Source organism: Marmota flaviventris, chromosome 2 (genome assembly GCF_047511675.1).
Source record: "Marmota flaviventris isolate mMarFla1 chromosome 2, mMarFla1.hap1, whole genome shotgun sequence".
NCBI lineage: Eukaryota > Metazoa > Chordata > Mammalia > Rodentia > Sciuridae > Marmota > Marmota flaviventris.
In genome coordinates this window covers 17,161,799-17,187,270 of record NC_092499.1, presented here as the reverse complement: position 1 = coordinate 17,187,270, position 25,472 = coordinate 17,161,799, and positions in this window count along the sequence as shown.

The following is a 25,472-nucleotide window of genomic DNA, read 5'->3' as shown; positions in this document are numbered from 1 at the left end:
TTCTGTTCTCCTTGCCCCTGAAATTCATATGATATTTGGAAATGGAGCTTTTGGGACATAATTAAATTGAGATGTAATTATAAAGGTAGGGTCTTTGTGATGGAATTAGAGTGCTTGTAAGAACAGAAAGAGAAAGAAAGAGAGCTCTACATGCACAAAGAAGAGATCCTGTGAGGGTGTGGCAAGATAACAGTCCTCTACTAGCCACAAGAGGAAACCTCAGAATGAAACAGACCTTGCTGGCCCCTTGACCTTGGACTTCCAGACTCTAGAACCACAAGAAGTAAATTTTGTTGGTTAAGCCACCTAGTCTATGGTATTTATTATGGTAACCCAAGCAAATTAAGATATTCCCTAGTAACATATTCTCAATGAGCTTAAAAGAGAGAGAGTGAACGCAGTGCCTGGGAATCCTCCTTTTTATTTTATCACTTTGCTTTAATGATCATTTGTCTCACTCCTAATAAAAATAAAGTATTGTCGTTTCTTAGCAAGTCACAAAAATGCGGTTTTTAGGTTCAGTGGAATGTTTCTTCTTGGGAAGTTTTAGCTACAGATTGCAAGAAGAAAGTCATTCAACAGTTAACTAGTAAAACAAAAGGAGTGTTGCTTTGAACCCAACAGCTTTATCACATACAGAAAAGCTGCTTTCAAAAATAAAGTGGGTTCTTAGTAAAAGATGTAACACAAAGAGTAGAGGCCTCATCCTTAAAAAGAAAAAGATTGTTCCAATTAACGGAGGAAAATGTGAAACTGGAAAAAAAAAAAAAAAACTCAGCATTTACCCTTCTGGGAAAAGAAATTGCAAACAAACAAGAAAGTTTAGAAAGAAGATGCATTTGGCCTTTGCCTTGTAAATGCTGCCTGGGTATTACACTGCATTTAGTTCTCACTGTAAAAACTTATCTACCCCAAGTTAATTACATTTCCAATGATAGTTGTGAGAGCAATTGCCAAGATTTACTACATAAATGACATATAAATTTAGTCACAGAATAATTAAGTCAGAATTTGAGTCCATACATTAAGCAATGAAAGCATAATTACATTCTTATGGACGCTTAAAACTTCACTAGCAATTCTTTAAAAATGGGTTCAACAGAGATTCAGGCTGCATTTGCTTTCATTTATGATTTCTCTTTTTTTTCCAATTCTGCTATTTTAGAAAATGCAAACTATAATTTGGGTAGTGTTTTACAGGCCATAGTATGCATATATAGAGAGATATGAACGGTTTTGTACATTTCATGCTAATAGCAGTACCAAGAGGTGGCTTTGGAGATTGTAGTGGGAGCAAGAGGTTTTGGCCTCACGGTGAACTCCATCAATGATTCCTCCTTTGCCTTCCTGAATAATAGACATTCTGGAAAAAAAAAAAAAAGTCCTTCTCGGTTATTGCAATATGCAATTTGAAGACAAGTCCCTTGAATTTCTAAACAGATCATCTCCCTTAGATTCTTCCTTTATAGATATTAAAATAAAAATTTACCTTTAGATTTAAGATCCTTTGAAGTCTATGACCTTGTGTTTCCCCACACACAGACTTGACCCACTAGACTACTATTATTAGTTATTTTCCAGAAAGCAAGATCCACTTTACAGACATCATTGTGATTCTGGAACTAGCAGTTAAATAGGAAATATTCTCTGTCTCTGGTGTTTCATCTTTTACAAAAGCTTTGTTATCCCACATAACAGGGCATGAAACAAGTTTCTTATCCAGTTTAGGAAATTTAAGAGCTCACATTGACTGGTATCGGTTGGCAACCAATTTTTCTTTCACCTTAAAAAAAAAAGGAAAGGAAAAAATCTGCAGCTATTTAATTAGTGCAAAACAAGATTGATTAAGCAATGCAGAGTCAATTAACACATTTAATGCAGAGGAAGATGATATCTAGAGCTTAATTGATATCCTGTTATTCTTAAAAGTTATATGATAAATAGGAATAAAGCTAGCTAATAATTTACTTTTCCATTCTTCTCACTTGACTACATAACAGCTGAGGTTTCTATCTATTCCCACTGTGAAGCCTCATTTACTATTTCTCCTAGCAACCAATTTATATTTAATCACATACAAGATCAGACTTATAGAAGGAAAAAAATTAATGGTTGGTGTCCAAATAACAGGTAGAAGGCAAAAAAAAAAAAAAAACCTAAGATTGAATTTGTTTTCTTGCTATTCATAGACCTAAGTGACTCTTTGGGATCAAAATTGCTACAGTTTTCCTCCCAAGAGTTGAAAGAATCCTTGAATCCATGCAGGATTCTTGTAATCTCAAGAGTGCACCTTGACTCAGCCTCGTGGAAATAACTAGGGATCTTGCTAGAAATACAAACTCGAACCCCAACCCAGAACAGCAAAACCATGCACTTTTGATTCAGTTGCAAGAAACTATGAGAATCTCCCAACAATTCACGTCATTTTACATTCCTTTCTAAGGTCTTCCGCCATTACCACGAAAGATAAGAAAAAAAAAACAAAATACTTGGCAGTTATTTTCCCATCAGTACACAACCCACTTAGTTCCTAAGTTCCAAATCCCCCCCCAAATAATATTATTCCCCCACAATTTAGTCACCACAACGTGATTGTTCTTTGTTTTGACATTCTCTTTACATAATTGAAATAACAGACATTAAAGATATGACTAACCCTGGCACTAAAAATCAAATGTTTGTTCTTCTTTCTATTTTAAAATCTCTACAAAGGCATGGGATGACTCATTAGAATTTAGCTCAATAAGCATGCTGGGACACCCACTCTGGGCTGACATGGCTCTAGGGGTTAGAAATCCCACCTTGCTGAATTTAGTCTGTTATGGTGAGCAGCCTCTTCAGCACAACAGCACTTGCCTGAGAGGGAGGAAGAAGGTTTCTCCCAGAAGAAGTAGAAACTTCTTCTGGAATTTAGGAACAATGAGACTTTGGATGATAGGGAAAAGACTTTTAGGCAGAAAGCCCAGCATGCAAACAGGCACAGAATTGCTTGTTTGGCAATTCTGTTGGGGACCTCCAGGGAAATTTGAATGTTGTTGGGTAAATGAAAACTTTAGGTGGAGATTTAGGCAAGGCTAGCCCAGGAACATCATGCTGACTGAGAATGGTAGATAGCTTTTAGACATGTATCTAATATTTTAATTGTTTTCCAATGCAGAGAAAATTGTAACACACTGTGAAATTCTAGGCTCCTTAAAAATATTCAGAAAGTCTTCTAGTCTTCATTTCCAGAAACATCCATGAAATCTTAGCATTATGTGAGACTTGAAGCAGTAATTTGTCACTTTTTAGTCACCTTGAACTCATTATTAGTAAAAAGAAGGGAGACTAATGGAAGACAAGGGCTAGTTAGTCAAGTTTCTTGCATGGATTCCTCTGGGCTAATGAGGGTGCAGAGTTGTTTTGGGGAGGGAGGGGACACCTTTAGAAATTTATATGTTGCCTTCAGGCAAATGGGGAAGGGTAAAGAACGTGCCTTGTATCTACTTCTTTTGAATTGCTTTTGGTTTAAAATAATCCGTATGCCAAGTGTCATATTTGGGGTTGGCATATTGTGGAAATAATTAGTTTGTATTTCTAGCAAGATCCCTAGTTATTTCCACAAGGCTGAGTCAAGGTGCATTTCCCTTCAATGGTGGACAGCTTCTCTCCCCCATTTATCTCTTCAACTCCAGTTTTAATACTTTTAAGGTTGCTTGAATACACGCATACCTAAGTTCAGAAGATGGACCATCAGCTAAGCACAAGAATTTACTTCTAATTTATTTCCTTATATTCATCACTTAGTAAGGAACTCAGCAAAGTAACCACTTAATACACTTAGAGCAGGTTATTTAAATAATAAAATATTCTTAACATTGCCATTCACATCACTGCTTCTGCTGTTGAGCATTATTTGCTGTATTTAAGTTTAACTTTTTTTTTCTACTTGTGTTCATTTCTTGTTTCTTTATAAAAATCCTCTTGCATCCTAGGAGAAGATGTAGATTGGAAAAAAAAGGAAAATAGTCTTGGATCTGGAAGACAGAGAAAACACAGGCTTGTCCTGGGTGACACATCAAGGTCTGTTTAGGGTTCTTCTGAGACATAAACCCGAGTGTCCCAGGTACCAAGCAACACATTTCTGAGATGAGACATGGGTCTGTCTGCTTTGTAGCCTTCAGAGGTACTGCACGGAATTTGAGAAGGGGAAAATTAGGACAAGGACAGGGGACTACTATTCTACATGGCAAGTGATTATTGTCACCGTCATTGTTGTTTCATTGTTAGGTTCAAAAGGTTGCACCAGCAAAGAGTATGAACAGGCTCAAGGGTTAAGGTTAAGGGCAACTAAAAGAACGCAAATATTTGAACCATGCCTCATAATCAAAACGTTTTTGTGGTCTCCATCTTACTTATTCCAGTTTTTCAAGGCAAGGGATCGTTTTCTGTCTCCTTTGATCTCCCACATTTAACATTGATTGCACAGCTATGATTGTGAATGAACGAGTATATGGCACTGTGGTTAAATAAGGCCAGAATGAAGTCCTACTCATTTGTGACCAGTCTAAAAATGCTAAGGGGATTTGTCTTCCTTTTTATTTAAAGAGGCAGAAAGTGGCCAATGATAAGGAAATCTTCCCAAACATTTCTGGCAACTTCAATCTTTCTGATTTAGTACTACTCTACTCAGTGTCCCTTCATTATTTGACTTCAGCTTAATTTATAGTTTTATACTTCTTTGTTCACGAACAAAAGTTTGACAATGTGAGAATGACATTCCAAGGTCTCTGAAGGAGTCTCCAAGCTAGTGTTGAGAAGTAACATAGTTTTTGCAAATGTTTGAAGCATCAGCTTGGGAATGTTTATCATTTATTCTAGTAATAATGATTACAGGAGCAATTTTTATAATATTCAACAGTTTTGAGGACCTAGCACATTCTAGACTCTAAGTACTATCAACTAAATCTTCTCATCAACCCTAGTGAATTAAGTATTCACCCCTTTATGGAGTGAATGAAATTGAGGGTCAGAGTGGTTGGGTGATTTGCTAAAAGTCACACAGTTCATCAATGCAAACCACGGGCTCATGAAGTCAAAAAAGCCAAATGCTATGGGACAAAAAGTACTCATTAGAGTCAGGGAACATTGGTTCTGCCTTGCGTCTACACCAGCTGCCCTTAACTTCTTCAGCTGCAACATGACATTTAGACTAGAAAGAGATTCTTCTAGATCTAAAAATCAGACAAGTCTAGATTAAATGATCAGAGTTAAAAAGGCAAAGGTATAGAGCCTGTTCTTTCATTGACAACTTTTGAAAGAAAACATAGGAAACTTTCTCTGAAGCCCCCAGGTTATTATGTTTTATGATTATTTTTAACCTCATGCTCTAAGCTGATGGGGTGTTGTTTTCTAAAGGTTCCCCCTTTTTCTGATTATAAAAAAAATGAAATGCCTATTGTAACAGGTGGCTCTTTGTAGGAAAAGCACCGAAACAGAAGCAGCCACAGCTGTGAAGGAGGGTGTTTCAAGCCACATATTAAAATGAAGCATCATTTGTTTTTATAAAGAGATGTTTATTTTGTGATAATGGATACAATTAATAGCAACATATGCTGCAGGGTGCATACCCACCAGTAATTAATGTAGCATTAATTTGGGTGTTTTTAAGAAAATGTAATACATTTGAAAAAGGAACAGAGCTTCCAGACTCCTCTCAAACACAAACTGGCTGTGTTTCATCGGCAGATCCTCCAACTTATTTCCATGTCTCATATCACAGGCAAGTTCTTCAGCCTGCGCCTGAACCTAATAACAATGACGAAGAAAAGTGCCTTGTGCATCTAATTGAATATTGTAGGCATTTCAAACAGAGATCCCAGGGAGTGAGCAGTAATTATTTAACTTAAGAACAGCTGTGAACTGACACCATTAATGTTCATCTACCTTCATTTACACTCGGAGCAATATGGCTGTTTTCAGCAAAATTTAAATTACAGAAACCTGAATTTAAATAGGAAAGTAAAGATCATCTCCTGAAAAATTGTACCATAGTTGGCCACAAAAGGCACATCCCAGGCAGAGTAATTGGGCTTTAAAAGTGTAACTCTATCACTCAGAGGTAGTGGGACACAGATCAAAAAAAAAAAAAAAATCAAGCCTCAGCAGGGAACTCTTGTAAGAACCCGGGATCAGAACCTTATAATATCTGTTGTTTGGATTTAACATCAGAACCAATGTCTCTCCTCTTTGTCCTTTCCCACTTGAGTTTATTAATTACATTTGATGCAAACTTGCCCTTCCCCTCAAACATGACCCAAGAGCAATTGATAACAGAATGTATTCGGCTATACTTCAGGATTGAATAAAACCACGTGAATTGGCATTTCAACAATTTCAACCCCCAGCTCTGATGGATCCTGTAGAACCTCATATGCTTCCAAATATGTAAAGTGGAAAAGGTGGGGCATGGCGAGTACCCGGTGGGTTATGAGTCAGGAAACTAAGAGTCCCATCGTTCCTTGAGTGTGTTAGCTCCTATCTTAAATCATTCAGGTTGCTAAAGCAAAATGTCATAAACTGGGTAACTTTAAACAACAGAAATTGATTTCTCACAATTCTGGAAGCCAGGAAGCCCAAGACCAAGATGCTGGCAGATTCAGTGTTTATGAAGGACAACTTTATATTTCCTGGCTGACTATCTTTTCATTGTAGCCTCACATGGTGGAAGGGGGAAGGTTTCCTTCTAGGGTCTCTATTTAAGGGCTCTAATCTCATCCTGAGGGTTTCACCTTCATGGCTGAACTAAGCTTCTACCCTCTAATACCATCACACCCATGAAGATTTCAACATAGGGATTGTGGGGAAACACACACTCACACCACAGCAGATTCCTTTCTGCAAAAGTGGGAGTTAGATGCTGGAGTCCAGGGTTTCAAAACTCTAAGAAAACTGCTATCTGAAAACTTTTATCCCTTGAGGTCCTGGCGTGACATATCTCACCTAGACGGGCTCATTCTTAGTTTTAGATTTAGATTCAAAATGGGTTAGCAGAAAAAAAAAAAAAAAAAAAACACTGGAAAAAGAGAGGAAAACTCCCTTCTCTAGTCATTTGATACTCAAAGTAATTCCTGGACTAACAGCAGCCACGTCATCTGGGTGTATGTTAGAAATAAGAATCCCAGCAGCAGCAGCAGCAATAAATCAGAACCTGCTAGATTCCTAAATGATTCCAAAAACACTAAAACATAAGCATCCTGCATCCATCCCAGCCCTGCCCTTAGCTAAGCAGGAATTTGGCAAGTTCTACAGACCTTTAAAATACCATTCCTATTTTCAGAGATGAGCCCTCCTCATCTGTGTTCCCAAGCAGACATTGTTCTAATGAGATAATGTATATGAAAGTACTGGAAAAACTGCAAAGGGCTAGGCTGATGTAGAATATTATTGAATTTTTCAAAAGAAAATGAACTATGATATTGGATGAAATTATTTCCGAGATTCAGATATGAGCTCACCAGTTATAATGTGGTCCCTTAATCCTCAAACTGACACCTCTGTCTACTCCAAAGCCTGAATAATCACCTACAAATGAGCTCACTCTTCCCCAATTCTTTTATACCAGTCTGGATGGGCTCCCCTGAGTCCCAGACTCATTCATCAGGCTGCCTGCTGGACAGCTACCAGGTTTTCCAAAGTCCACTCAAACTTCACATCCCTCCAGGGAACCTGTTCTCATCCAACCTTAAACCTGCCCCAGCCCCAGCCTCAAAAAATGCCCCTCCTTCTACCCACCTGCTCCATCCAAAAGCCTGGGGCCATCCATCACCCCTCTTCCTCTGTCGCGCCCCACATGCATCCAAACACATTTCCTTTTTATTTAGCTCCCAACACTGTTGGAATCTCTCCCTTCTCTTTATCTCACTTGTCCCCCTCCTAGTGTGCAAGTTACTGTCTCCTCATCACAAGAAGCTGCGTAATCCTGCTCCAAGCCCTGCTGCCTTCTGTCTTAGCCTACAAGCCAGAATAATCTCTCCTGAACTTGGATCGGACACCAATACTGCTTTGCTTAAAAGTCTTCCAGGGATCCTCATTACGATTCAAGCATTCAAGTCGCCCATGTTCCCTGATCCACACTTAACTTCCCATGTCATTTTTTTTTCACACTCCCATCCTGCCCTGTGCAAGAGCAAGACTAGCTCACTTATAGTCCTACCAAATGAAACTCAGCTCCCTCTTACCTCTGACCTCTCCTAGGCTGCCCCCTGAAAACCAACTTCCTCAAATCTTCATCTGCTCCAATACTGTCCAACCTTCAGGGTTCACCCAGAGCATCGTCTCTGCCATAAGCCTTTCTCTGACTCTTGTTCTTCCACCCAACTAAATTTTGACCACAGCCCTTTGTGTTTACCCTATCTAACATCAGGAAGGAAACTTGAACAATAGGAAAGTTCCAGACTACTGATTGTAATTTCTGCTCTAGAATTTCCTAGCTCCATGAAAATGCACAAGCTACCTAACATTTTTGAGCTGCAATTTCCTCAACCTCATAATGGTACAGAAATGAAGATAGTCATCAAGTCCAAATCTGACTCAGCTTGGGAAAATCAGTGTCTTTCATGTTCCCTCTTGTATTGGACTGTAGGCCATGGCTGAGCCTGAAACTGTGTTTTTCCCTGCTCTGACCTACAGTAAGTCCAACAGCATTTGTCCCTCAGGAATCAGACCAGAAAGTAAAATAACTGATCATGAACCCTTGGAGATGGCTGGCTCCCTGACACATAAGCCCTAGTTTACATAAAGATTTTATCCCTGGAACTCTTCTTAAAGAAACACACACACACACACACACACACACACACACACACTTTAGTAAAATGGTTTAAGTCAAAGCTTCTATCGTCAAATCTATACAATTTAACTTGTGAAAATGAACCCATGGAGCCTTGGAAATCCACCTAGGGACTTTTACGTAGTACCCTTGTCCATCTGAGGCTGTATCAAAATGTCACACAAAACACAATGCTGAGCAGTCTCAAAGGAAAATGAGGATTTGCCATAAACGGGTATGCTTGTGTGCACGTGGGTGTATGCCCATGAGGGACAGAGAACAGTCACGGGACAATTTATTCCACTCTCACTAGGATATGTGTTCTTCTTTACATTTTTCTGCATTTGATTTTCTTCCCTGCCATTTAAATCCAAGAGCAGGCAGAGAACATTTTGAGTTCCATCAGTGCCCCAAGATCTTCCCTACCTTTCAGCTTCTGTGAATGATTTTTGGAAAATTCTCACCACTTCCCACTCATATCACTTTCCTTAACTCTCCTCTTCTAACTCAGCCCCCTTGTCCCTATTTTATTCTTGCATTACATCATTTTTAACCTTCATAAGTGACTCACAATTCGCATATAATTGTTATTTTTTATTGTTGTGATTATATATTAAGTATCTGTCTTTCTCCTGAGACTCTTAGTTCTGAGAAGCCAAGAGCCAGTTGCTCACAGCATGGAGCCCAGGCCCTGGCCCAGGATGTGAATGAATGAACTCATCCCTAGATCTTCTGAAGAACTGCAGCCCAGGGCATGATGAGAGCTCACCTGCCTGCAGAGACATTGTTGCTATGGCCATCGAGACACAGAAAGTCCCTGGGCCTAAATGGAGCCCAATAAGAATTCATTAAGGGAACCACACAGGTAACTAGACTCTAGATGAGTCCCAAGTTTCAGCAAATTTAAGACACAAAAAAAATGGAGTTTGGTTGGTTAGTAGAGGGTAGGTATTGTAGGTATAGCAGGTGAAGTCAGGATCCCAACCATAGTCTTACACCCTTGTGATAGTATGACAGTGTACACGGCCCTTCTGCTACTTGCCCTAGCATTTGCTTAATTTTACCTTAGGTCTCTCTCTGGTCATCCAAATCAGCCCTGCCAGTACAGCCTACAAGATAGAAGTATGAGGAATTAATTCCCAGATGGCAGGAGTGGGTGTGTAAATACTGTAGCTGCTTAGCAGGATTAGACTAGGTCCAGTGTTCTCCACTGGCTCAGTAGAGCCAGGCACCAAAGTGCTGTCCCGCACCAAGGATGAGGGGAAGCCTGTGCTTTCTGCAGGGCAGGCTTATATAACCTACAACACGTATAGGAAAATATAAGACCAAGGCAATGCTGCCAAAGAAGCCAAGTCTGTTGGGAGTGATAAATACAAACACAGATCCTTATCCCTGTGATGTGTGTAGCAAGGGCAATGACAGAGGTCCAGAGTCTTGAACTTGCAGCACCTTTCTGGAAAGGGGGATGCCAACAGCCTTATCAGCCACTACACTCACAGTGAGTACTATACCATCTGCATCCCCATCCCCAAGACACAAAATTGCCTGGTCCCACCCCAAGAGAGAGTCCAGGATAGGGAAAGAATGGAGTGGGGTTGGTACATTAAGGCTCTGGGAGAGGATGTGAAAAATTGCTAATTTCAAAACCCCCACAAAACTTCCTGGGGCATGAGAGGTTCTTTTCAGGCACAGAGAACACAGCAAATTTTCTATACACAGTATAAAATATCTACCTTCATTCCCTCGCCTACTCTGTGGAGACAACTGGCATGAAGCTTTTTCAGAATCAAGGTATTCACTACATCTTGAAATCACACTTCTGTAATCAAAAAAGTTTAGAGTGTAAAGCATATAAAAGGGTTTTGTGCTTCAAATATCCAATGCTATATCTAATCTGATATCAAACAAATTAAATTTTTATTGTGGCATTTTGAAAAAAAAAAATGAAATGTTATTGTAACGTCGAGCTACACATAGCATAAGCTGTACATAAATATAACAAAGGGATTTTTTTACAATTAAAACTATGTGGAATGCTTCTAAAGTTGTCTTGACGTGTTGTAATTATTTTCTATATTTCATTAAATTTCTGGGCTCCAATTTTTGTTCTCCTTTGTAGCATTTGCCACAATTTGAAAGGCGTCTGAAGACATAAACTGGGGATAGGGTATGAGAGTTCTCTTAGTTTCCTAAAAGACTGAATTTGAGGATCCCCTCCCATCTGAAACTGGGAATAGCTTCCTTATACTAAGAAAGGAGGCTATGACCATCCATCTCCACAGACATCAAAAAAGGGAGACAGGGTAGTAAGCACTGAGATTGCCCCCTCTTTGATCAAACTACATAAAGTACATTTTCCTTTTTTCCACCTTTTGCCTATTTCTTATGCTAGTGTGTGTCCTAATCCAGCCAGCCAGCAGGGATCCAGGTGGGGTCCCTAGGCCACACTGAGTGTATGGAACAGATGGCCATAGAAAACAACCACAAACTGAGTGGCTTTGACAACAGAAATGCATTGTCTTGCTGTCCTGAAAACGAGAAGTCCCATATTGGTGAGGACAGATGGGTTCCTTCTGAGGCTCTGAGGATGAATCTCTTTCATGTGTGTCCCCTGGCTCCTCTGGCAATATTTGATGTTCTTTGGCCTAAAGAAGTAGCATTCTGACCTCTGCCCTCAGGTTCACATGACTTTGACACTAGTTGTAAACATTAGAATCCACCCTAATGACCTCATTTGTAACTTGGTTACCTCTGCAGACACCCTATATTCAAGCAAAGTAGAATTTCACGATACCAATATAGGGAAGACCCAATTCAACTCATAAGGAGAGACAAGATGAACGGAGTGACGTTCATGATAGACCTGGTTCTAATTGCTCTGTTGGTCTTTACAACACCTTTTGAGATATGTTTTATCATTAGCATTTTCCAGTAATTTCCAATGATTAATTTTTTGAGCACTTATTGTGCGCCAGGAACTCTGGATGAGAAAGTCAGGTCTGAATGGCTGTTATAGGTTATTATATCCTATAATATGAGCCATATTCCTCAGTGTATATGCACTATTTAAACCAAAAAAGATCAAATGCAAACTTAAGAGGAATATAAAGTTTACCTCCAGATTAACAACATTCATGAGGGCATGGTGGTGCACACCTGTAGTTCCCGCATCTTGAGAGGCTAGGACAGGAGAATTGCAAGTTCAAAGGCAGCCTTAGCAACATCAAGGCACTAAGCAACTCAATGAGACCCTGTCTCTAAATAAAATACAAAATAGGGCTGGGGATGTGGCTCAGTGGCTGAGTGTCCCTGAGTTCAATCGCCAGTAGTAAAAAAAAAAAAAAATCCAACATTCAATATGCAAGTTGCAGTACAAACCAGTTTCTGAGGCAGCACCTACAAAGCCTGCTCTGCTATAAAACACAGAGACAGTTAACCATTCTTAAACCTAACTTGACTTTATTTATTAGAAGTAATAATTGTCTACACTCAAAAGGTGTTAATTGGGTCAGAATGCTTATAAAAATGTCAATATGTCAATTCTATTTAAAAACAAAACATGAAAGTTTTATCTGCACTAAACTTGAGGAGTTTTTAGCATGAAAATGAATACTTTCAAACTCAAACGATAAAAGTAATTTAGGTCTTTTGTTGCTGCCACTTAAAATACCATTTGAATGAACATTTTAACATGCATTTCGTTGACACAAAACAAAATAAGAATCATTTCCAAATTGATTTGTTGACAAATCATTGGTCCACAGCATAGTGTCCACTAACATAAATTGTACATGCTATTTGTTACATGAGAAAATTTGAGGATTTGAAATTTTATATATAATCATAATCCATAATTTAGTGATTTTATATTTTAAGGATTTCTTGAGGGGGAACTCTCTAATATGAAATTTATATTCTGAACCAAAATAAATCTTATTACTTAAAATTGCTTCATATAAATCAGCAAAGTTATAAGGGAAAAAAACTGGTGGGGTGTGTGATAAGATAGGGTAGGGACTCAAGTGTTTTTATCTTATTTTGAAAGATGTCAGTGAGTCAAAAATAGACTGTCAATATAAAAGAATGGAAATTAGTATTCTAAATGTTAACCTAGCCAAACCAACCTTCCAGAAGAGTTTTAAAAATAAACTTCACACCCTCCAGGTGAAATCCAGTGTTCCTGGCAAGACACAGGTGTTAATCTTACACAGTCCCTGTCATCTCTCTCCCACCCCTGGCATCTCACCTCCTCACACACTCACATTCTGCTAATGTGATTCTCTTTCTTCTCTATGGACTGAGCACACTGGTAGTTTTTCACACTCTGTGGTTTGGGGCATTATGTTCCACTATCTGAAAATCCTTACATTCCTGGTTACTTATAGAGTTTCCCAAGTCTCCCTCTCCAGTTTGGCCTGTTTCATTTCTTCTTCCCCCCTCCCTCAGTCCCTTTAAGTTAATCCCTCCCTCCTCCTCTCAGAGATGTCTGTGCCCTCTAAAGGGTCCTGTGGATGAAACTGCCCTCTGTTTTGAATGCATCCAGATCTCTCTTCTCCAAGTCTGTAATTCATTGAGAATAAGGACTAACGTCATTTTTCTGTTTGAATTAGTATAAGCAAACATGAACAAATGATCACTCCTCAGGCCTCTCATCTGAAAGCAAGGAATATCTTCCCACCAAGTTGCGTGGGTAGAAGGGCAATACATAAGAATGTCCACACTCCTATTACAAAACATGATCCTTGCCACCTAAGGACTATTTGGACATGCCTGACCACAGATATCTGATCAGAATGTTTGTGACAAAAAAAGAAAAAAAAAAATAAGCCGTCCACAGATTTTATTTCAATCAATAAATGCTTTGGAATTCTTATAGTATAACTAATTCTCATACCATCATCCATAAACTTCTTAAATGAGTAACTACTATGAGCCCCTAAATATCCAGGATGTTGGAGATACAGGGCTCAGTGCTTCACAGATGTTATAGTCTAGAGTGAAGTTAAAAAAAAAAAAGTTCATATTCATGGTGTCTGTCATTCCTTTCATTTAATTTCCCAAAGTATTTTTTTTTTTATTTTTTAACAAATTCTCTAACTGGAGCTTAATAATCAGTAATGAATTAATAGTGAATAATTTGTAGTATATTGTGTATATTATGTATCTTATGCTAAATTTCCAATGTTACAGCTTAGACAGACTAAACACAAGCTTCCTGACTACACTTTATTCTGTTCCATGTTTGAATTCCTTTACAGAATGGCACCAACAAAATTTCAAATTAAAACATGAAATGGGATATATAAAAAGCCGATAAAAGGTAAAATATGCTCTTTGAATTTCTTTTTATTGTTTTTTTTAATTCGTCTGTGCCATGGAAATGTTAGTAATATAAAATAGACTATATTTTTAAAAAATCTCTTAAATAGACCCCATCACAGATTCTACGAGGCCAGACCCAATATCTATGCTGCATTTTATATAGATATTTAATATAAATGACTGTGTCTCAAGGCTGATGAGTTTTTCATTTGTTTCTAATGAGCAAGATGTGCTTAACATTTCACCACCCTATAGCCTGGAGTTTTATAAAATCTGATTAAATGATTCAGTTACAATGAAATAGACTAAAGGGTCAGGCCCAAATCTTTTGAATCTGCCTCCAGCTATCTCATAAGAGACTTGGCAGATTGTTTCAGCTAAATGTGAAGTCATTCAAATTCTCAGCAAGTATTTTAAATCTGTATTTTACGCTATAGACCATATGTCTAATAATTAGTCTTGTGTTAAAATCCTAGAATTTGTTTCCTCAACAGAAGACATGATTCTTACATACTGTCAATCATAGTCTTTCTGAATCCAAGGTCCTACCTATCAAATGCCTGAATAATAGAAACAAATCATGCTCGGGATGGAGGGAAAAACAAACTTCAAATTCTCTATACTCACAGAACTATCAACTATCACACTATCATAACTGTCAACTCTTATGTGTGTTCTAATCACTGCCTCACTATGTCCTTATAATTAAAAATAGTAAGTAAGGATGATATTTTATGTTCCAAAAATTGACTATATTTCAATAGCCTTAAATAGTTATATAATTGCTGAGATTACTTTTAGGGCTGAGAGGTAGGCTATTGATAAATGTAATGAAGAGTTTTTGGTAATTACAGGGGCCTGTATTAGTACACACTTCTTTTTCCTTCTCCTGAAATAGGCTGTGTAATTATTTATACATGAAGTGAAAGAAATGCATTTTAAACCTTTATTAAACAGGTTGTGGATGGGTTATCCTTCTGCTAAAATGTTTAATAGTTTTTAAACCAAGCAATCTTTAAAGTCTGGTGACAAACAGTAGACTAAGACCTCATAAGAAGACTTATAGGCTAGTAACAAATGGTGTGTCCCACTACTTTCAAGTGAATAACTCTATAGGCAAACACCCCTCATCCTGAAGAATTCATTTTAAACTGAAACTTTTGGGCATGTATTTTTTCAATCATATACACCCAGCATCATTACCAACAGGAAAGAAAATAAATTAGATCAACTCTGTACACTCTGTTCCTACTTTAGAGATAGAACATTGTTTAAGGAATAAATAAGAACCTTTAACTGAGTGTTAAAAGTGATGGTTATCATCAGTGGAGAAAAAGAAAAATAAAGTGAAAAAGATTTTCCAGTGAAAGCACTAGGAAATGTGACGTTAGAGCCCAAAATGGAAGAATCAATTAACAGTGGAAGAAATCAAGTGGACATTCCAGATGCAGAAAGAACTGAGACAAGCCCATCTCTGAATGAAATCAGCATATTTAGCGAAGTCCAAGAGGAGGAGATAATTTATGATAGGGAATAGAGGGCAGTAGAGTTGAATAGGTACAATGACATCAGATTACAGAGGACCTTGAATGAATAGCTAATTTTATTAGATTTTTTTAAAATCATAACAATCTTTTGAGAAGGAAAAAATGAGCACACGGAACTCATGATTAATGTGTATGACCATGAACAAGCACTCTAATGTATCTGGATTTCCATTTGTACATGTACACATTCATCTATTGGCCAAACAGTCCTTTAATATCCCTACTTTCTCCAAGTCAATGAGCCTATACTTCAAGGAGCCTGACCCATTCAACATGAGACTAAAAGGAAATTGAACCCAATACAGTGCATACATAGACCTACTTGACCTGTGAGATCTACTTGCCTCACAACAAGAGAGAAGGACAGAAGGGTGCAGATTCATGCATACAGCTCTTCCATGACTCCAGGTCTCCCCAATCACTGTCCACCAACACACTGACTCCTATCCAATTCCAGGAACCATATACCAGTCCCTCTCTGGAAAGCCAGTGGTATAATAATTTTAGAAATCAAACTGAGGCTCCAAGAAGCACCAAAGTCATGCATCGTGTAAGGGGTCAATCTGTGATTCAAACTCAAGCAACTCCATTTAAACAAACAACAACCAAAAACCTCTCTGTTGTATATCATTTGAAGTTTGTTTAGTGAAGGTCTGTAGTTGTAAGCTCTCCCAGATATATATTTTAAACCTGAAAATTCCTGTGTTGTACCCTTGTTCTTGACCAATTTTCTGTGTTCACACATTTAGGTTGACATCTATTTTCTCTTAGAACTGTGAAGCCATCTAATTCTGGGGTTCATTGTTGTTGAAGAATCTTGGTCTCAGTGGAATTCCCTGAAGTTCTTCATTTTTGCTGATGGTCTCTTTGGTTGAGGCTTTCTAAAACTTTACATTTTCTGAATATTTTTAATGTATTTCATGTGGCTAACATGCTTCTGTGTCATTAATTTTTCAATTCTCTTCTTTTTGTATTCCCAATTTTCTCAACCTGGAAATCTGATTTGAAGTACCTCAAGATATTCTTTATGACTTTTAGCCTCTTTTCCATATTTCTGAATTCCCTAGTCTTCTTTGGCTGTATGCTGGATAATTTTTTTCATTATTAATAGTCACTTCTCCTTTATCTAAACCTCTTCATTCATCAGTGAATTTTTATACTTCACTAATAATATGTTTGGTGTCTAAAATCCTAATTAATTCCTTTGATATTTCTTTGATGGGTTGGGTCACTTATTTACTTTTTCAAATGTCATATTTCATGTTTTTTTTAGAATTTTATGCACCTTTATTTTACATATTTGAAAGCTGTGGAAGTTGAAACGTGTCCTTACTTTCTTGTGTCTTGTTTTTTAGAACTTTTTCCCCCCTCTTCCTCCCATGCCTATATTTTCTCCCTTCATGCTTTGAAAATCCTTCCTGGAAAAATCCTCTTGTAGATTTTCTCAATTTCATTTATCCTTCTTTCTCATCTCTGACACCATTCTACCAGATCACATTTTCCCAAACACTTTTTTATGAATTAATGGCATAAAAGCTTTGGATTTAACACTGTTAACTAGAACAGGGCTCTGCAGAGTTTCATGGGAAGACAATGAAACACAGTCCTTCTGTTCCTGTACCTGTCATATACTCTCCCTTTCGTACTCCATCAGCAGATGAGTGGATGCAATGGAGACTTTAAGTTCCTCAAAGCCTGAAATATTACTCTGACTGAAAGAAAAAGTTTATGACCCCTGAACAACAAAATAAATCCAATTCAAATCTTAACTATTCAAGGACCTAAAGAAGCTTGTCAATCATTTTTCAGGCCACTCTCCTAATGGGATCTGCAGCTCAGTCACATTACTTACCTAGGCAGATAGAATTCCAGGTCTTCTGTGTGTGATGCGCTCCTTCTCCCATCTTCCATCATATCTCATTTGTCTAAAATCCCTTTATCCTTCAGGGCCAAATTTACATACATTTTCCCTTGCAAAATTTTCTTTCCCCCCAAATACCTCAGCCCATAGCCTTACTCACCTTGTAACACACAAATTATTGTCTCAGAATATTAGTCTATATTGACAATTCCCTTCACTTTCTATGTGTCCCATTTCTCCCAGGAAACCATAGACTATGGTTTCAAATCCTTTGCCTGTTCAGCACCTAGGACAGTGCCTGCATAGCAAAGTGAAAGTACAGGGAGTAGAGAGAGCAGATTTTGAATTCACAGAGAGTTGGGTTTACAGCTATTTCTATCACTGACTTGCAAGTTTCTTAGCCTACCTGAGTCTTGGCGTCCTCAACTATAAAAAATATACATAAGTATATATCTTTGGCTCTCAGAATTTCTTCTGCCTTTCTTATCACATGGATTCTTCCTGAACAACTTAATCCTGAGGAAGAAAACACACTGACTTATTCACTGAGGTATCCCCAACCGTTAGCACAGAAACTAGAAGAATTTGTTGAATCCTTATAAATAATGAAAGGGTCCATTCTCAAAGGTTTTCAACTAATGCTTGTTTTCTTCTATTTTTCTATCTTTCCTATATGTTATTGAATAGGAACTCAATAGCTATAGCGATTTCATGTTGATTAGGATGCACAGAAATTGATATACAATTGGTCTATTAGTAAACTAGTCAAAAATATAATAGGAAGGGATGTGAATGCATTATCTTTATGAAAATCATGTACAGTCATGCATTGCTTAATGATGGGGCTACATTCTGATAAATGTGCCATTAGCCAATCAGAGAGTGTACTTACACAAACTAAGATGTTATGATGTCAGCAGACAATATAATCTTATGGGACCCCGATTTCAGATGGTTGTTGACTGAAAAGTATTTATGCAGTACATAACTCTACTTGCTTCAATGTTTATAGGAGACAGAGTAATATCATTTATAAAGATCATCATTTTAAAGAAAACCTGCACATCTGGCCACAAAAAACAACTGGGGTTATATTTTCAAAAATTCTCGCTATGTCAGGTAAACAGAATGTTCATTACACCAAAGGGTATTCCTTTATGTATCCAGAACTTCCCAATCAAGCTTCCTTGGGCTATTTCCCTGGAACCATTTTTTATATACCAAAAAAATATGTGAGAATGTTTTCCATGAATTCAATATTCACTTTCTTATTGCACTGTTCTCACCAGACAATAGAGAGGAGAGTGTGAATCATAAGATGAGGTAGGGCTTTAGTAGGAGTGACTGTGGTGAAGAGTCTCAATTAAGCATTAAAGGAATGTCATATATGAAGTCAAAAGCCAAGACCTCACCCTAACCTTGTAGTATAATGGGCAGTAGCATGATCATGAATTAAGTCATTTAAACTTTCTGGATTCTCCACTTAAAAATTGAAATTGATTTGCATTATCTCTAATGCTCCTCCTAGCACCAGACAAACACATCAGTCTTTGCAATTGTCTGAAGAAATTTGGATTCAAGAGTCATATTAGCTGTATGTTTCAAAACCATTATACCTCTCTTTCCTCCACCAAGAAATCACAAAACATTTTTCAGTAGAGAAAACCCAAGAATGCAGGGGCTTGCTTCCAGACAGATTTATTGAAGATGGAAAATCCCAAACACATACTGGCATCAAGAAAATCAATGTTGTATACTTCTAGGGTTTGGAAGAGCAATAACTTTCTCTTATATTTGGGGAAGATAAATTTACTTAAAGATATGTGCACTAATAATATTGAACAATAAAGCAATTGTTCCAGAGATATTATTTTCCCTAATTTGTACATGATTTTACAGTGAACCATTTCCCTGCAGGTATTTCTATCCACTGGAAAATTCTTCCCCTAAATCTTTTGTCAGCAACTTATTCCAGCATTCCAAATTTTGAATGCATTGTGGCCACAGCTGCCTTTTGTATCTCCTTTCCTCATTTCTAGCTTTGGCAGCAGCTCTGGTGTATCATTTAAAGTGAGCTAAGTAATATTATTCATAAATGCCTACAGCTTCATCGCTTTTCTTCATCCTCCCACTCTTCACATGATGATATTGAGGCTGGGAAGGAGAGGAAGTCAGGTGGAGCACAGAATAATTTATTATACTTTATAATTCCTCAAAGAGAATTTTATCTGTGCTTTCCTCCCACACACATTGTATGCACACCACTGCCCTGTGGGTCACTTCAGACACTCACAGTTGCATCAGACGAAACATATATTAACCGTAAATTATCTCTGTAAACCATGTGAATCAGATAGCTTGAAGACAAAGGGCACAACTAACGAAAAGCCTGAGCCCTGTGATTAATGAATTGGAGAATCGAGAGGCAAATAAAGTAGACAATTTTAATGAATCTCTGACCCACCTCCAAGATAGGTGAAAAAGGGCACGTTCATGCAGGATTTGAAGGAAAACAGGAGCCAGGTTTAAGAGAAAATACCTTTAAGGATTCAGCACTGAACAGGGTATAGACACTTAGAAGTAAAGCTGATTTTATCTTTGAAGCTGTTAATTATTAAGGTTATAACCCACGTGTCCCCTCATCACCAACCTGTGGGCACAGATGACCTCTGAAAAGCAACAATAATTCAAATTTTACTAGGTCATTACCCCTGTTGTCTGACTCAGGAAGTCCATCATGTGAAAACTTTCTGTTTATACACCCATGTATGCTATGTATCCGAAGAGATGTTTTAAATGTGTTCAGGAATAAATCTACCACTATGGTCATCATGCTACATCATCATGCTACAGTCCCCTACATCTAATCATGGCACTTGCCTCTCCCACCTTTTCTTGACAGTGACCACCATTCCACCAAGTATGGGGACCCAATGGAGCTCTTCCATGTACCCAGTAGAATGTAGCATCTTCCTATCACTGGCTGTCACCAACCCACTGACTTTGCATCTTCCTGATTGTCGCTCAGATACCACTTATTTATTCATTCAACCAATGCTCAGCATCTACTAGGTCCCAACATGGTCTAGGTGCTCATGATACAGCAATATATAAGTCCAATTGCTCTTAAATTCTAGTGCAGTAAGAATTTTAAAGAAAACCAGAAATAAATAACATAATATTAGCAATTGTTAAATAAAATGAAATGTGAAAGTCTGGGAGACTTCTGTAGACAAGCATCAGTTGAGAGTACAGAACCCACACATTCCCCATGACCTCCTTCCATTGAAGTTCAACATAGCTTTCTTTAACCCATTCTCATCAGTCTAAAAGGAGAGAAGAGTAAGGAAAAGCATGCATAGATAGTGTCTGTAGAAATACATCCACAAAGTTGCTTATACCACTTCTTATATTCTACTGTCCATAACTTATACAGATAGCCATATGCAGCTACAAGGGAAGCTGGAATGTGTAGTCTTTAATACTGTAGACCATATGCCTTCTAAAGAATTTGAATTATTCTGAGGAAATCTAATAATTTACTCTTAAGAAGGATAAATAATTGGAACAGGTAGCCTTCTGCTATGGTCTGGGAGTATCTTCTGGAATCTATGTATTGGAAACTTAATTGCTAAAGTAACCTACTAATAATATTTGAAGGTGGAGCCTTTGAAAGCTGATTGGCTCATGGAGACTCAAACCTCACAAATGGATGAACCCACTCTTAGATTGATGGACTAATATTTTATAGAGGAGTGGCATGACTATATAAAAGCAAGATATCTCTCTCTCTCTCTCTCTCTCTCTCTCTCTCTCTCTCTCTCTAAAGTACTTGCTCTGCCTAAGCATGATGCCCTCCACCATGTCATGACCCAGAAGGAGTCCTCAAAGATTCTGATAGATAACCTGTTGACACCATGTTTGGAGACTTCCCAGCCTCCAGAACTGTGAGCTAAATAAACCTCTACTTTTTGTAAATTACTCAGTCTGTGATGTTCAGTTATAGTAACAGAAAATGGACTAAGACACATTTTAATTACATTTACATAAGCAAAATTTCATATTCTTATTTAACAAATGAGGAAACCATCTTAGAGAGACATGACTTGCCCCAAAGTTACATAGTTAACTTGCAGCAGAGCCAGGACTGGAACCTAAGGACACTGAGTCTCCCTTTGGAACCTAGGGATTAATGTGGTTAAATAAGCAAAAAGGGAGGAAGGGAGACCCAATAAAGAAGCAAAAAGGAGACTTCATTAATTTTTATGCCTCCAGTTGAGGAGAAATTTTAAGAAGAAAATTCTACCTTCATGGTAAAAAATAATATCATTTCCTCTCCCGCCTCTTTGAAGATTAACTTGACTCACTGAGAGACCAAAAATGTGCACAAGATTAGGCTGACAATAATGACAGAATGCAATCTTGAAAATCATTAAGATACAGAAAGAGGATAGTGGGTGGGGAGGAACAATTTAGCACTGCTAGTTTTCCAATTCTCCTTAGCTTAAAAATACAAAAATGAACTCTTGTTTGGCTAATGAGCTACAAGATGCTCAGCTGCTTTCTCAGTGTAATATGCAGCAAATGGCAAAACAGATGGAACCCAAAGGGCAGGAGTTTGCATTCAAGTGAACTTGCCCAGCAGTGATTCTAAATTCTCACAACCACTAATAATCTTTCCAAATTATGTTTATATTTTGCAGAAATGAAAATGATCAATGGGTTCCTGCTTCAAGAGTGTTTCTTAGTTTTCACCCTTTAATCAGTGCTAGACTTGGCATTTTCAAGAACACAAGTTCTTGATGTTCAGTGAAGAATATTGAACCATATATCCCAGGGGTTCCACAGTGATGAAGGAGCGAGGCAGGTTTGAGAAACAGGTTTTACTGAGGTAATGTAAACAGGGTGGCTGTGGGGAAAAGGCAGTAAAGCAGGACAGTCATATGGACAGCAGTGACAGTGTAACCTGTCATTTCTCCCTGTCATCCTCCAGTTATGAATTGAGACAGCATTCTTTCAATGATTCCTCCACATCCAAGCCAGCAAGACACTGATGGTAGGAGTTGACCAAAACTAAATTATTCCTAAGAATACAAGGAGGCAACAAGAAAGTGAACTCAGAAGTTTTACATATTCATGGGAATTTCTGGTCTTGCAACATTTGTGAAGTTTCTAAATAAGGATATCTAACCTTTGACAAATAGAAAATATCCAAGTGAATTAGAGATTACATCAGGAAGCAAAATATACATTGATATTAGAAATAAGCTCATGTAGTTTGGTACCTGGGAAATATTCATTTAATTAGACAACTTTATTATCTGCTACACACGCTATTTAAAAACAAAGAAAGTATGTAGGATGAAAAAGTAAGTGAAGAAGGAAGAAAACTAACATTGTTTACCACCTATTATATGCCAAGTTATGCACATTTTATATTTTTTTCTCATCTAGTTCTTCAAATAACCCTTCTGAGGCAGACATTGTCCCAATGCAGGAGTGTTAAAACCAAAACTCACGGAAGATATTTACCTTGCCAGGTGTCGCCATGCTTGGAATAGTGGGGTTACTTGAGACGAGTGCCTTTGGGGCTCTTGTTCCAAGATCCTTGGAGACTCACTCACTTTCCAAGCCCTTAGTAGTCACTGGAAGTCAGAAATTCATCCCAAATGACTAAGTTTCCATAATGGTGCCATAAATCAGCACAATAGATCCAGCTCACTCATAAATTGTCCTACTTCCAGCCAACTCAAGGAGATTCAATCTTCAGTCACTAAAAAATTGAAGAAGGTGCTCAAACACAATTGAGACTAAGCAGATTGTCTTCACCTGGCTCCTTCTAAAAGGAATAAAATGTCAAGGCAAAGGAAAGCATTTAGAGTCTTGGCAACAGCGGAGCATCAAATCATCCACACAGCTCCTTCAGAAACACAAGTCCAGACCTTCCCATCTGGAAATTTGGACTTACTAGGTTTGTGTCAGACCAGGAAATGTGCATTTCTAAAATATTTCACAAGGGGTATTTTGTATGCATCATTGCAATTCTGATATAAGCAACAGTGTTGATCGCTATTTCTTATCTATAAACTAAATGGCAGGACAAGCCATCCAAATTAATGAAAGATCAACTGTAAGGATTTGTTATGAAGTTTGGCTTTGTTGCCATGGAGATTGGTGAGGGTGGGGCTACAATGCATCCCCACCTACCAATAGACCAAAGGGAGCAGCCCTTAGGTATGTGATCCCTTCCAGATAAGCTACAGGGTTCCTTGTGAGACCAGCCCAGGAGAGGGAATGGTGTCCCTATGTGAGGTCTTCCCTTGTCAAGCCCTGTGGTGACTCGCAGGTCTGTGTCCTGGACGACACTCCTTCAGGGGTGCTCTTCACCTTGAGCAGCTCCTGGAGTTCATGGCTGCCCCAGGGCACACCCTTGCAGAGCGTGTAGTTAACTGTGTTTCATGTTCAGCTGGCTGGTTCTCCTTGCTCCCCGCTCAGTCCACTTTAGGATATCCTTTTAAACTCACAAACTACCACGTCATCACCCATGCTTTTCCTGATGGTTTGATGCCAAACTCTTCCTACATGTGTTTCCCACATATTTCCCAAAATTCAGTAAGGATATGCAATGGAAATATGCAATGGAAATATGCAATGCAAAGTATATTTGTTCATTATGATGTTGATGATGATTAAATCAAGTGTTGACTCTGCACTTGATTGTTGAAGTACATCATATCTATGGATATTTATCTAATACTCGTAGTAAACCTAAGAGGTAAATAATTTTACTATCTATCCTTCATGTCACCAGTGATGAAATCAAAGCACAGAGAGGTTGAGTAAGATGACAAAGATCACAAAGCTGAAATGTGGCTGAGGTGGGCTTTGAACACTACTGGTCAGATTGAAGCTGGCACACTCACACTCTTAACCTTGAGATCCAGCCCCATCATTGTGCACCAGTTGATTCTTCATTCTGTGGTTTATCTTAACATAACTCCCAAGTTTCAGCTCAAATTACAAAAATCCCCTGGTGTCCCATTTTGCATGGACTAATGCCCTGCCATTGGCAAATCCATAGTGGAGAATCTCTCAATTCCTCCTTCACTTAACCAGAGGAAAACCAATTATTACTATACGAAAGGTACAAATGAAGAGCTAATATGAACATACACCATAACAATACATAGGAGATAGCACGCACAAATACAAAAAAGAGACTCTGCACCCATGATTGACCTTTTCTTACTAGTGAGAATGTGATTTCCCCTTCCCCCTCATTTTTATAACATGTTGCTGTACCACAAAGTTTGAGTAGAAAATGTATAAAGCCAAACTATCTGGGTTCCAACACCAGTGGCATCAATTAATAGCTGTGACACAGCCACTAGTCTCAGCAAGTTATTTTACTTCTCTAGGTTTCTGCTTTTTTCCTATGTAACAATAATCATAAGCACTGCTATGTTAAGGTACTTCACTAAGTGATTTTCAACACTCAGGCATTTCATCCCTGTTCAAATTCATGAAGTAGACGCTAGAACCATGCATATTTGGCAGTGAATGCTCAGTTGGCACAGAATAAATGTGCATATGTATGTGTGTGTGTGTATGCGCACACCTGCACAAATGTATGCATACATAATTTTAATGCAATATCATTATCAATAGGGGTCTGCTTTTTTATCTTAAGAACCTGCCATTTTCAACTGAAACCTAAGTTTTTACTCCAGCCCTGATGGGAGGAGAAGAGAATGGCCTGACTTTCACTCCCAGAAGGAGATCCTGACAATGGTGAGGGCTAGGACTCATGAATTCTCTATTTGGGATGTCACCTCTCATCCCAACTCCAAGAATTGACTGTTTTAAGGCTGGTGATTGAAGGCCAGAGCTAATTTTTAAAAAGACAAAAATAATCAAGAATAAAAATTTATAG